Source organism: Schistocerca nitens, chromosome 6, assembly GCF_023898315.1.
Source record: "Schistocerca nitens isolate TAMUIC-IGC-003100 chromosome 6, iqSchNite1.1, whole genome shotgun sequence".
NCBI classification, from domain to species: domain Eukaryota; kingdom Metazoa; phylum Arthropoda; class Insecta; order Orthoptera; family Acrididae; genus Schistocerca; species Schistocerca nitens.
Genome location: NC_064619.1, coordinates 645,894,745 through 645,907,897, shown reverse-complemented (window position 1 = coordinate 645,907,897; position 13,153 = coordinate 645,894,745). Strand labels below are relative to the sequence as shown.

Here is a 13,153-nt window from a genome sequence, read left to right as displayed (position 1 = left end):
CCCAACCACTGCTTCCCTTTCATGTCCCTCGACTCTTATAACTGCCATTTGGCTTCTGTACAAATTGTAAATAACCTTTCGCACCCTGTATTTTACCCCTGCCACCTATAGAATTTGAAAGATTGTATTCCAGTCTACATAAATGAGGTAATGTGTTAAAAATATTTGACATTAATCGTGTAAAACCTTTATGGATGCAGATACAAAACGCTAGTTATGATGGTTTTATTAGTTACGGATTAGTTACTAAAAGACTAATGGAAAAGTGAAAACTAAAATTGCAAGCGAAAACAGTGATAACCCCTTTATTTGTTCTAGTAAGACCTCTTTGACAAATAGTGTAAAGTTAGTTGTTCTCATTCTCAAATACTGGCTGAATATTATGCAAGTAATTTGCCCTCCTTTATTTATGCTGTTTGAAAACATATACAGATTTGCCAACATATAATACTTGACTTATTCTGTTAAACTTAAGATTATACTTTTTACTGAGTAGATTATGAATTTTGAATTTTCGAGTTTGGTTAATAGTCGTATGAAATACAGGAAATCGAATTTTTACTGTCCCTGGAAGCCGTTAGATATGTAATAAAGCTGGAACCGGGTGACTGTTTTAGCCGTTTAATAATATAGTACATAGTATTTTGTTTGCAAGAAAGAATGCCGCATGTGGATGCCACACAAACAGCCGCACTGAAGACTCCTTGGTTCTCGTTGACAAAACGCTGCGCTTACGTACGTGGAAAAACATGCCACGTTTTCCGATGTTTGCAGGAAGGCCTATCGGCCAAGCGTGGAGGAAGAACGGTGTATACAAAGCTGTCGAACTCTTTCATTGGTTCGCTACTAAAACTTTTCGTGAATTTGCGGTCAGCTTGCTGCGTTTAGACTAGTGATCGTCAAACCGTGGATCACGAGCTAATAAGTAGCTCGCGGGGATATTTTCGGTAGACTTCCGTAACGCTTAGGTTGGCTAACCTAGATCGCTCTACTGATCTCAGAGCACGCCCACAGCAACAAATGCTTGTTTCTTCCACGTAGTTGCCATTGTCAGTGAAGAATACAATACTATATTTTCAGCCTCATAGACATTTTCGGTAAGTCGTGGTAACGCTCAGGTTGGCTAACCTGGAATGCTCACTGAGCCCAGACCGCGCCCATGGCAACAACTGCTTGTTACTCCCGCGCAGTTGTCATTGTCAGTCAAGAATAATACATTGTCAGCCACATAGCTGACTTTATACGTGTGAAGTTGTGCACCTCACATTTTTCGTGCGCATATCAAACATCTGCGAACGTGGATCGTTTGATTTAAGCGTTCATACTCAGCTGCTTGTCCTAATCATGATGTGTTCAAGCAGAAACCAAAAAACGTATTACTTTTATTCAAAGGGGAGGAGGTGATTGATTTCTTCTTTATCCAGGTAAAGGACAAACATGTGTGTTTCCTGCGTCATGAAAGAATATAAGTTGGGAAGCAAGGGATCATCGAAAGTTTCTTCAAAATCGTTCGCTCGGAGATTGAAAAGGCTTTTCCACTGGATTCTGCGGCGAGGAAAGAGGAGCTATGGCAGCTAAAATCCAAACTTAATGCTCAACAATCCCCGTTTTTAAACCATTAGACAAGAATTAAGCCACAGGTGATGCGTCATTCAACGTTACAAAAGCTGATCTACAGGATAAGAAACCATACGAAGACGGTAAATTTATGAAAACTGCATTATCAGAAGTCGAGTTCATTATCTGATAGTTTCAAATGTAAGATTTTTTTAATCTTCTTAATTCTGTCTGTTCCTTTTTCTAACTCACAGTAGGATTTAAAAACGTTACAGTAGCTCCGAAGCTTCATAAATTTGGCGACCAGTGATTTACGCGACACAGCTCTGAAGTCTTTATAGCAGAAATGTTGGCTTGCGTGAAAAATGACACGCAGCTTTTCGAGACCTCTAAGCTTATCTGTACGTTGATTTTCCGTACACTTTGAAACGTCACTCTATATGTGGTCTAGCTTTAGCTTCTAGAACGTTCGATAAGCATCTTAGGCGAAAGTGCAGGTCATAGAAACAACAGTACAGCGTGATTTTCAAAGAAAACTGAAAGCTGTAATGTGCTGCATAGAATCACCTCAGAGAAAGAGAGTGCTTCGTCTATAAAATAACTTGATGTAGCAGTTAAAGATAAGACTGAACCCAATACACAATATTACACATCGCATATTGTGGGAAATGGCGCGTTAAACCATCACAGCCCGCAGCTCGTGGTCGTGCGGTAGCGTTCTCGCTTCCCACGCCCGGGTTCCCGGTTTCGATTCCCGGGGATTTTCTCTGCCTCGTGATGGCTGGGTGTTGTGTGATGTCCTTAGGTTAGTTGGGTTTAAGTAGTTCTAAGTTCTAGGGGACTGATGACCATAGATGTTAAGTCCCATAGTGCTCAGAGCCATTTTTTTAAACCATCACATCGTGTATTTGGCTGTGTGCTACTCGCTAATGCCAGCTGCCTCTATGTGGTCACAATGGTGGCGTCTGACTGTGCTGCTGTCACTCCAGGATAGGATAAAATGAGAAACAACCGAAAGCACTACGTTTTGCCACGCCACAGCCTGTTATCACACGCCCATATCATCCTGTGGAGTCGCTGGTTTTTCAGTCAAGAAAACAGACATAATGTCTTGTGCGCCTGCAGCAGACTGCATAGGCTCGTCGACGCGGGAAAGTCCACACGAGATACAGCGCTTCAGCGCCGAACAAACGTTGTAGGTGAAGCTTTACAGTCCGTTGCAGCCAGGCATACAAAATTCTCGATTTCATGTACTGTGGTCACAATTCATGGTACGATAGCCACTTGTCGTTCTGCGTCCTATTCCTTATATATATGCATATATGCCGTGTGGCTAGGGCCTCCCTTGGGGTAGAACGTTCGCCTGGTGCAAGTCTTTCGAGTTGACACCACTTCGGCGGCTTGCGTGTCGATGGAGATGAAGTGATGATGATAAGGACAACACAAGACCCAGTCCCTGAGCGGAGAAAATCTCCAACCCAGCCGGGAATCGAACCCGGGCCGTTCGGTATGACATTCCGTCGCGCTACCACTCAGCTACCAGGGACGGACTCCTGTTCCTTAACACATACTCATTACTGTCGCAACACCATGCCCATTTGTTGTTGTTGTTGTTGTTGTTGTTTTTCCTCTCCAGGGTGAGGATTGGTTTGATGAAGCTCTCCACGCAGTTTGTAAGAAGGGAAAAAGAACGGAACCGCAAAATTACCGACCAATATCCCTAACTTCTGTTTCCTGTAGAATCCTTGAACATATTCTCTGTTCGAACGTAATAAACTTTCTTGAGACTGAATAGCTTATGTCCACGACACGAATCAGCGTGGTTTTAGAAGCCATCGCTCATGTGAAACTCAGCTTGCCATTTTCTCAGATGATATACTGCGAAGTATGAAAGAAGGACAACTGTCATTCCATATTTCTAGCCTTCCGGAAAGCATTTGATACGGTGACCCACTGCAGGCTGTTAACGAAGGTACGAGCATATGGAATAAGTTCACAGATATGTGTGTGGCTCGAAGACTTCTTAAGTAATAGAACCCAGTATGGTGTCCTCAACGGCGAGTGTTCATCGGAGAGGATGTCACCACGAGTGCCCCAGGAAGTGTGATAGGACCGCTGTTGTTCGCTACATACATAAATGATTTGGCGGACAGGGGGGGGGGGGGCAGCAATCTGCGGTCGTTTGCTGGTGATGCCGTCGTGTACTGTAAGGTGTCGAAGATGAGCAACTGTTGGAAGATAGAAGACGTCTTGGACAAAATTTCGAGTTAGTGTGCTGAATGGCAGCTAACCCTAAATGCATAAACATGTAAATTAATGAGGATGAGTGGGAATAACAAACCTGTAATGGTTGGATACAGTATCAGTAGTGTCCTGCTTGACACAGTCAAGTGGTTTAGATATCTGGACGTAACGTTCAACGCGATATGAGGTGGAAGGAGCATGTGAAAACTGTGGTAGGGAAGGCGAATGGTCGACTTCGGTCTATTGGGAGAATTTTAGGAAAGAGACCGCATATAGGACGCTGGTGGGACCTGTTCTTGAGTACTGCTCGAGTGTTTGGGATTCGTACCACGTCGGATTGAAAAGAGACGTCGAAGAAATTCAGAGGCGGGATGCTAGATTTGTTACTGGTAGGTTTGACCAACACGTGTTACGGAGATGCTACAGGAGCTCAAATGGGAATCCATGTAGGGAAAGCGACGTTCTTTTCGAGAAACACTGTTGAGAAAATTTAGAGAACAGGCATTTGAAGCTGACTGCTTAATGATTCTACTGCCGCCAACATACATTGCGCGTAAGTTAAAATACAAGAAATTAGGGCTCATACGGAAGCATATAGATACTCGTTTTTCTCTCGCTCTGTTTGAGAGTGGAACAGGAAAGGAAATGACAAGTAGTGGTACATGGTTCCCTCCGCCACGCACCGCACTGTGGCTTGCAGAGTATGTATACAGATGTAGACGTGGTCTCTGCATGGCTACTGCAACCTCCATCCATTTGAACGTGCCTACTGTAATAGAGGCTTGCTCTCCCTCTACGATGTGAACTTCCTATATTTCCCTCCATCCCTTCTTTAGTAAAGTAATTCCATACATAATAATTCGCTTCAGTATCTCATCTAGTCGTCTTTTTTCTGTAGGACCACATTTCAAAAGCTTATATTCTTGTCTTTGCTGTTTCGCTTTCGTATAATTATACTCTGCAGGCAAACACGGTCACAGACTTCCTAATGTTTAAATTTATTTTAGTTATTAAAATATATCTCTTTTTAAGAAACTTTTTTGCTATGGACAGTCTTCATTTATATCCTATTTATTACCTCCGTTATCAGCCTCTTTGCTTCTAATATAGCAGAACTCGTCTATACCTTTCAGTGTCCATTTCCTAATCTAACGCCCTCAGTATCACCTGATTTAATCAGAGTACCCTCCGTTACGTTTCTTTTACCTTTTTATGCCCATCTTATAACTTGTTTTCGCGACACTATCCATTTCGTAAAATTGATGTTTCAAGTTGTTTGCGATCCTGGCAGAATTACCAAGTCATCGGCGAACCTAAAAGTTTTCATTTCTTCTCCCTGGTCTTTAACCCCCTTTCCAGTTTTCTCATTAACTTTCTTTCCTGCTTTCTCAGTTTACAGATGGAATAACATGGGAGGTAAGCTGCAGCCGTGTCTCAGTCCCTTTTCAACTAATGCTTCCCTTTCATGTCCTTCGATTCTTATAACTGTAGTCTGGTTTGTTTCTGTACATGTTGTAGATAACATTTTGTTCCTTGTAGTTGATTCCTGGTACAAGGGCCGGCAGAATGGGTAATAGGATTTGACACACGTAGTGCGGCCTCACTGTTGCGCCTGAGCAAAATAACTTTGCCCGCGCTGCGTTGTGAATGGACGGCCATTTGTTGTGTTCAGAGCCTCGAGCTTTCACCGTCGAGGCGTATGTAAAAAATAACATGTCTCCCATTGAAGTGTCGGCAGAAGTGCCAACACCGTGTTGTTTGAGGAAGCCGAAATGCACGCTATAAGCTCACGCAGGATGGCGTGAGGTCTGAAACAGGATACTTAATGAATGCTATAAAGAAAAGTAAGTAGCTGCTGGAATACTTTAATCCACAATTGGTGAACATTGGTCTTGTTACTGTACATGCTTCATTAGATACATAGCAAAGGATAAATGGCGCCTTGCTAGGTCGTAGCAATTGACTTAGCTGAAGGCTATGCTAACTATCGTCTCGGCTAATGAGAGCGTAATTCTCAGTGAACCTTTCCTAGCAACGTCGGCTGTACAACTGGGGCGAGTGCTAGTAACTCTCTCTAGACCTGCCGTGTGGCGGCGCTCGGTCTGCAATTACTGACAGTGGCGACACGCGGGTCCGACGTATACTAATGGACCGCGGCCGATTTAAAAGGCTACCACCTAGCAAGTGTGGTGTCTGGCGGTGACACCACACCCATCACCTTTCAGGGGCTCTTCCGTCGCCATTTCGAGTTTAAACGACATGATAAAGTCTCGGGTCATAGGATGATTGTACGGTGGGTGAAACAGTTGAGGACTACTGGATTTTGTGCAAAGAAAAAAAGTCCAGGGTGACGAAGTGCACAGTGGACCGCGGAGCAAGTGGAGGCGGCGCGTCGAGCACTCATCCGAAGTCCTCAGCGCTTAGCTGCCAGACACGCCCTGGCGCTAACAGTGTCAAGTCGTTCCCTAATGCGCAACATCAGCGTCAACCACACAAACTGCAGGTTAAACGAGCGAGATAAAGTCGACTGCCGAACTTTCTCCTTCTGCTTCCCGTAACGCAGATTAGAAACAACGTACTGATTTTGAATGAAGGTCGTGTTCATCTAGACAGTGGTGTAAATTAACTGAATTACGGGCAGTCGGCGCCAGGTAACCAAGGTAATGCTCTTTGGTTGCATGAGTAACCCGTGAACTATGAACATGTGATTGCTTAGTGCAGCTTTCTCTCTCTCTCTCTCTCTCTCTCTTTCTCTTTTGTTAAACGGGGTCATCGTGCCCCTGTAGCAAAGATTCCTAGCGATCGCGGTGTCCAAATGATAAATAATTTCCTCCTTCCTCCTATCGTTCTAACAGGACGGTGCAACAATTCATAGGTCCCGGCACACCACGATTGTCTTGTAGCATCATTTTCCTGGTCGACTGGTTTCCAGATTTGGAAATATTCATTGGCCTGCACGTTCGCCCGATTCGACTGTCCCTGACTTTTTCATTTGGTGTTGCTTGAATAATCAAGTGTACTCTACTTGTCGTCACACCGTGGCTGAACTCAAGGAAAGGATATGTACAACTGTGGGGGAGATCTCATTGAACATGCTGAAACGAGTGACGGAAGCTTTAGTTCTCCGCCTGGATCCTGTTGGAAGTCATCTGCATTGTATCATATTCAGAATCAGGTAAAGGGCGTATCTGATATGTAATTGCATACATTTGTCTTCGCTTTCAATGTGTGTTTCAAAAATTTGTCAGTTTCTTTCGAAGTTCTGTCCTTTTTATATCCTATCGTTCATTCTGTTTGACTCCGTACCTTCAGAATATTAAAACGTGTATTCCAGTCAGAATTGTCATAAGTTGTATCTAAATCAGTAAGCGCCATAAACGTAAAACTGCCGTGATCTTTAAGCTCGCAGCTAACCTCAGTTAAACTCGGTATGTTAAATTTCAGCTACTGACATGAAGTGGAAGTTCCTCAAAAGAAATAATGAAATTTGACATTTTTCACATGGTTTCCGCGCATAAAACTCCGGGTATACAACCGTGAATTCTATCGCCGCGCGTCGCGGCGTTCTCTCCTTGCCGCTGCGAGGCAAGTGCTGATCGCCGATTGAAGGCAATCGTAGTTTAATTAAATATCCAGAAAGTTCCTTCCACATATGTCTTATGATGTATACACAAACAATTACACGGTTCCCAACATATAAACAGTACTTTTATTCCTTGTAACTACTGCAAAAATGTAAAATACTGATACAATCATCCAAATTTATATTTATCGCGCACCACGAACGTACAGTTAAGCACGAAATTTGACAGTCATGCGAGTCACAGACAGACGTAATCGTTTTGTTAGATATGATAGGGCCAGAATTAGGAATGAATCTGGCCTAATGTCAGTATATTTTGTGGGTGCCACGCAGACTTAGAAACTGCGGTGAGGAAAACTGATAATGGACTGGTGATTGCAGCTTGAGAATATTGTCATGGACGTAGAGTGGATACTGCAGTGTTCTGCCCATAACAGTTATCTCTGTAAATGTCTTTCACTATCACTCGGAAGTTCTTCATGGTTTTCGGGTTGAGACGTGAATGTGAAGTGTTACAGTCGTTTCTGACCACATTGGTGGGCCATTTAAATGTTCATGTGAGTATTTATCAGTTTGCATAAACTGTGTCTCTGCAAACAAATCACCCTCTCTTCAGCAGTCCTCTCCATGTATGAAGAACATGGCATCTGACTGATTACATTTTTTAAATAGGATTTTCTTGGTTGACGCCTGTTTTCTTCCCTGCGAACTTGCCTTCGAAAATATTTCTCCTTTTTTTTTTCTAAGGTACACGTTTCAGATCAATATATCAAGACACTCCATACACAGAACTTGACAAATATATGTTAGTGTGGAAGCTGAGGTACTAATCCAGCAGAAGGTTCTTCCTATTTTGGCAGGCCCTCTTGGCCAGTGCTATTCTGATTTTGATTTCCTTGAGACTTCTATTCTGTTTCTCCACAGTGTTAGTGAGATAACGTAATTCGATTACTTCCTTAAGTTGCCTAGTGGCTATTCTTATGTCAATCTCACAGCGACTCCTTTCTTTTGTATAAAACTAGCCTTTTTCTTCTTGTGTTTCTAAATACTTGCCAAAAATTATAAGACAGAGCTCAAAAAATGTATACTAGCTTCTTTTTTGGTCAGAATCTGAAAGCGAATGATCTCTTGTTCGTTAACGAAGAGGCCTCACTTCCATAACTATGCGCACAAGACTCGCAGTGAGAAAAGTTTGGGAGATCCAGGGGTATCCATCTCGCAGTTGCAAGCACCAGCCAAGAAAACACCCATTTTCGTGATTTTTTTTAAAAACACTTTAAGTTCATGTCGGGAACGGAAATTCGGTGAGTATGGTTTATCTGAGGTTAACAACGAGTGAAAAAAGAATTACGGCAGCTTTCGACATAACAAGTCTGACACAAGTCTGACCAATTACTTGTAAGATAAGCCACAGGGTCAGTGTTGGCCTACTTTTTTTTCCTGTTTCTCCGGAACGATGTTTGTTTTTGCCAGTCTTTCCATTTTTCTGTTAATAAATCATGTGAGTATTTTGCAACCGTGGCCTTTTTAACTGATCGTTTGGTAATATTCACACAGTGCAGAATAGGAGACAAAATTTCGATGGATGCCACGCTTCAACGAGAGCACACATTGTGAAAGATACAGCGCCCTTTGACATTGAAGACGAACGTTGGCACTAAGTTTCGCGTTTCCACTTGTTTTGAAAATTGTTTACGCAACGAGCTTGCCGAAGCACTGATTTTTCAACTCACCTAATTCAGAATTATGCAGGTGTAATGCATATCTGTCGTGCCTTTCAGGTCATTGTTTGGTCAGGTTTGATTGTTAAAATCTGCCCAGCATGTTTGTAAGAATTTCGCAGCGTTCACCATTCTCTCTCTCTCTCTCTCTCTCTCTCTCACACACACACACACACACACACACACACACACACACACACACACACACACACGCGCGTTATCCAAATAGCTACGCCATGCGGTTCTTTAAGATTTCTGCTGACTTTGGCCTCGTGATGACGTTGCATAGCTATGATAGATTTTTAATATGTTATAAATGGCTTCAGGTTGCATAAAATTTATCAAATTTACTTGAATAATAGGAAATTGAAAAGCACATTTGGCGTTTCTATTTTTTAAAACAGAATACCGAAATCGCTGCTGAAGTATAACGCAAAACGTGATATAAGGGTTATCGGTTGGTCAAAGAAAAAACTGACTGATCAAAAGTCTTGATGGTGGATGATGATGAAAAAATTGTAGTCGCAAGTGAGTGTCAAATTCGAAGTAACACCTCTATATTGGTTAAGTCTTACGTCATGTTCTGTACTGATTATAAAGTTTAAGATGATTAGGTATTTCCTGTCCTGGGTGTGCTGCTAGATTCGGAGATAGCATGACTTCTTGCCGAATGATATTTGGAGAATTTTTAGTGGTAATGATCTGCTAGATGATTCATAGATGCGTCACCTAAAAATAACAATGCTGAAGGTGGTAGTTAATCTAATTCTGATACTGCAAGTGAAACATATAACAATGCTGAAGGTAGTAGTTAATCTAATTCTGATACTGCAACTGAAACATCTTCATTGAACAGAGGAACGATACTGAATAAACAGGGACCACCATGCACAATACAGCAGAGTCTAGACGAAGTAAAGTTTTGTCGAAGAAATAGGAGTTTAATTCGCAATGACTACAATGTCAGATATTGTCCATGATACTGTGAGACAGCCTTACATGAATTTCAAAAGTATTTTGAGGATGAATTCATTGAATTTGCGTTCGTCTAAATCAAGGCACGCATTTGGCCTTGGTGCACGTGAAATTAAAAAAAAAAAAAAAATGCAGCACTACTTCATAGAGTGTCAAGGATAGGAATGTATACTTCCTTGTGTGTTAATACATAATGTTTTGAATCATTCACAGTTTTTATTGCATGCAAATGATGCGTCAGTATGGTAATTAAAGTGTTATTGTTTCGATATATTAGTCTAGAATTTCTGTCTTGATGTAAGACCAAATACAGGCTGTGTGTTCTTTTTTTGAGTTCTCTATGTCTGGCACTTTATTGTAGACAGAGCTCAAACGCACATTTCTGTGAGTCCAAATGTTTTGAGCATAAATTAACGCACGAACGTTCAAACAGAGAATATGGCGTATTTTTTTTAACAAGAAAAGCAAATGACATCAGAAGCCAATTCATATTTCATTATTTGTGTATTGTCAAGTGTGAATATGTTTGCTCTGTAAGCTTAACAAGTTCGTGTTGGTACAGTGTTATACACATTATACGAGTACCGACTCATTCTTGCCTTGTTTTTGGGTGTTACACTTTTGACAATCGTTGCTGTGTTTGATCGTGTAACGTGACTAAATTTATAAACGGTCTTCTGTAACCTTTGGCTGGCAGAGACTTGGATCTCGACCAGCAAAGAACACAACGCATTCCGGAGGCTGTCTTTTGCAGAACTTGCCGTTTCGTAGCCCTCCTCGTACCGAAAAGAACGGAAAACTCTGCAGCTAGCGGGAAACATAAATCTACGACAGGCTGTCGCGGGCGGGCCTTTTGTTCGGGCCGTGCGCTGTCTCTTTACTGGCCGCGAGCAGAAGAGGGACGGCAAAGGACTCGGCGGATTCCGGCGCTGTCTAAGTAGCTCTGAGCCCTCTCGGAAGCGCTCCACTCGGACAGTTATTTGTGGGCCAACGAGCGCTTTTCGGATCGCGTGGTTCGCAGCCCCTGCCGACTCGGCTGCCCGCGCAGCACCTGCCTCAGACGGAGATCCCGGGCTTTGCCCTGCGTAGTGATGAAGGCTTACCTGAAATGAACCACGCCAAAAGCTTCTCTTAGCCGACGCGAGAGCTTCTTGACGTCTCGGCCGAAATCGACGTTTCATTTAGTAGCGAACCACTTCTACATGCCCCTGTGGGTGACTGAAGTGCGAAATACCTCTTCACTTCTCGTTGCAAGTTTTATAAGATGATTATGCCACACAGCTTAGCCGAGTATCCTGCACATGTAGCGCTCTGCAGCTTGAAAATATTGAAACTGCGCCATGTTACTGGCGTAAGCAGTCCAATAGTCTACTTTTTATTTTTTTGTTTCCTTGCAGGACAAGTATTGGGCCCATGACCGTCTTCACCGACATCTTATACACGATCCAGTCACATTAATGTGAACACCGCCTATGTTCGATGCCAGCGAACAAAAATCATTCACAGGTGGCACCGCTAGCAGTTGAGGGTGTATAAAGCGTGTCGAGCGGATGCGGATAAACAGTTCAGTCATTGTCGTAATGCGGAATTGGAGCGATTTATCAGACGTCCCAAAGGACATAATCATTGACTTCCAGACCAAGGGTGGAAACATTTCCGAAACAGCCAAATCTGCGTGCCGCCGTGGATAAAGTATACCCTGCATTGGTGGTGGTGATGGTAAGTTACTATGGGATCAAACTACTAAGGTCATCGATCCCTAGGCTTACACACTACTTAATCTAACTTAAATTAACTTACGCTAAGGACAACACACATACCCATGCCCGAGGGAGGACTCGAACCTCTGACGGGGGAAGCCGCGCGCACCGTGGTAAGGCGCCGTAGACCTCGCGGCTACCCTCGGCGGCCATCGTGCATGGCAAAATGGCACTGCGTTGAGGCAAGAGTGGTACACCACGGGACATAGATGACCGAGGTGAATGATGGCTGCGGAGATATGTACAGGCGAATAGATATGCAACTGTTGAGCAAGAGCCTAGATGAACCAAGGGCTACCAACAGCGTCTCTTCAACGACTATTCAGCTGCGTTTGGCCCCCAGTGGCAGAAGCCAGGTTTTCAGAATCATGCTGACTCCTGTTCATCAGTGACGAAGGCTGGAATCAGCACGCTAATACCACAAGTGGACGTCCACTGATTGGCGACACGTGGCCTCTTCAGATGAATCGTGTTTTATGCTCCATCAAACATATGGGTGTTAGCACGCAGGACGTGAAATGTCTGAAAGTAAACAACAATCAGAAAGACCAACGTTGCATGTCCTGTGTGATCTCGTCCTTCCGGGAAGCCCATTGGGTCAACACAAGTATGCCGCTGTATCCCTGTGGACCATGTCCGGCCCTACATACAGTTTGGTTTTCCTCAGCATGATGGCCTGTACCAACAGGACAATACAACACACCACATTGCTCACAATGTACGTGCGTCGTTCGAAGATCACCAGGTTGAGTTTGCTGTACGCTTCTGGCCACCCAGTTCCCCGGATTTAAACCCAATAGAGAATCTATGGGACTACCGCGACCGGGCTGTTCGTGCCATGGATTCTCTGCCGAGAAACATAGCGCAGGTGGTCACAGCACAGGAGTCGGAATGGTTACACATCCCTTTCGATACCTTCCAGGACCTCATCGACTCTCCTCCAGCACGGCCCGCCCGAAAGATGATTATTGAAGGCTTTGGCAACTGGTCACATTAATGTGACTGGACAGTATATATATCCGGTTACAGGCTGTTATCATCAAAAATTCCACAGTACTGTCATACATACGTTACTGGTATGTGCTGCCGGCCGGAGTGGCCGAGCAGTTCTAGGCGCTACAGTCTGGAACCGCGCGACCGCTACGGTCGCAGGTTAGAATCCTGCCTCGGGCATGGATGTGTGTGATGTCCTTAGGTTAGTTAGGTTTAAGTAGTTCTAAGTTCTAGGGGACTGATGACCTCAGAAGTTAAGTCCCATAGTGCTCAGAGCAATTTGAACCATTTGGTATGTGCTCTTTCATTGTCTGAATAAA

At 43.5% G+C, this 13,153-nt stretch overlaps 1 protein-coding gene across 11 annotated transcripts in view; it reads left to right on the top strand.

Moving 5' to 3' along the window:
* LOC126262390 (hemicentin-1) overlaps positions 1 to 13,153 on the top strand; it is a 1,144,740-nt gene that overhangs the window by 594,668 nt on the left and 536,919 nt on the right. The gene's annotated exons all lie outside the window — the stretch shown is intronic.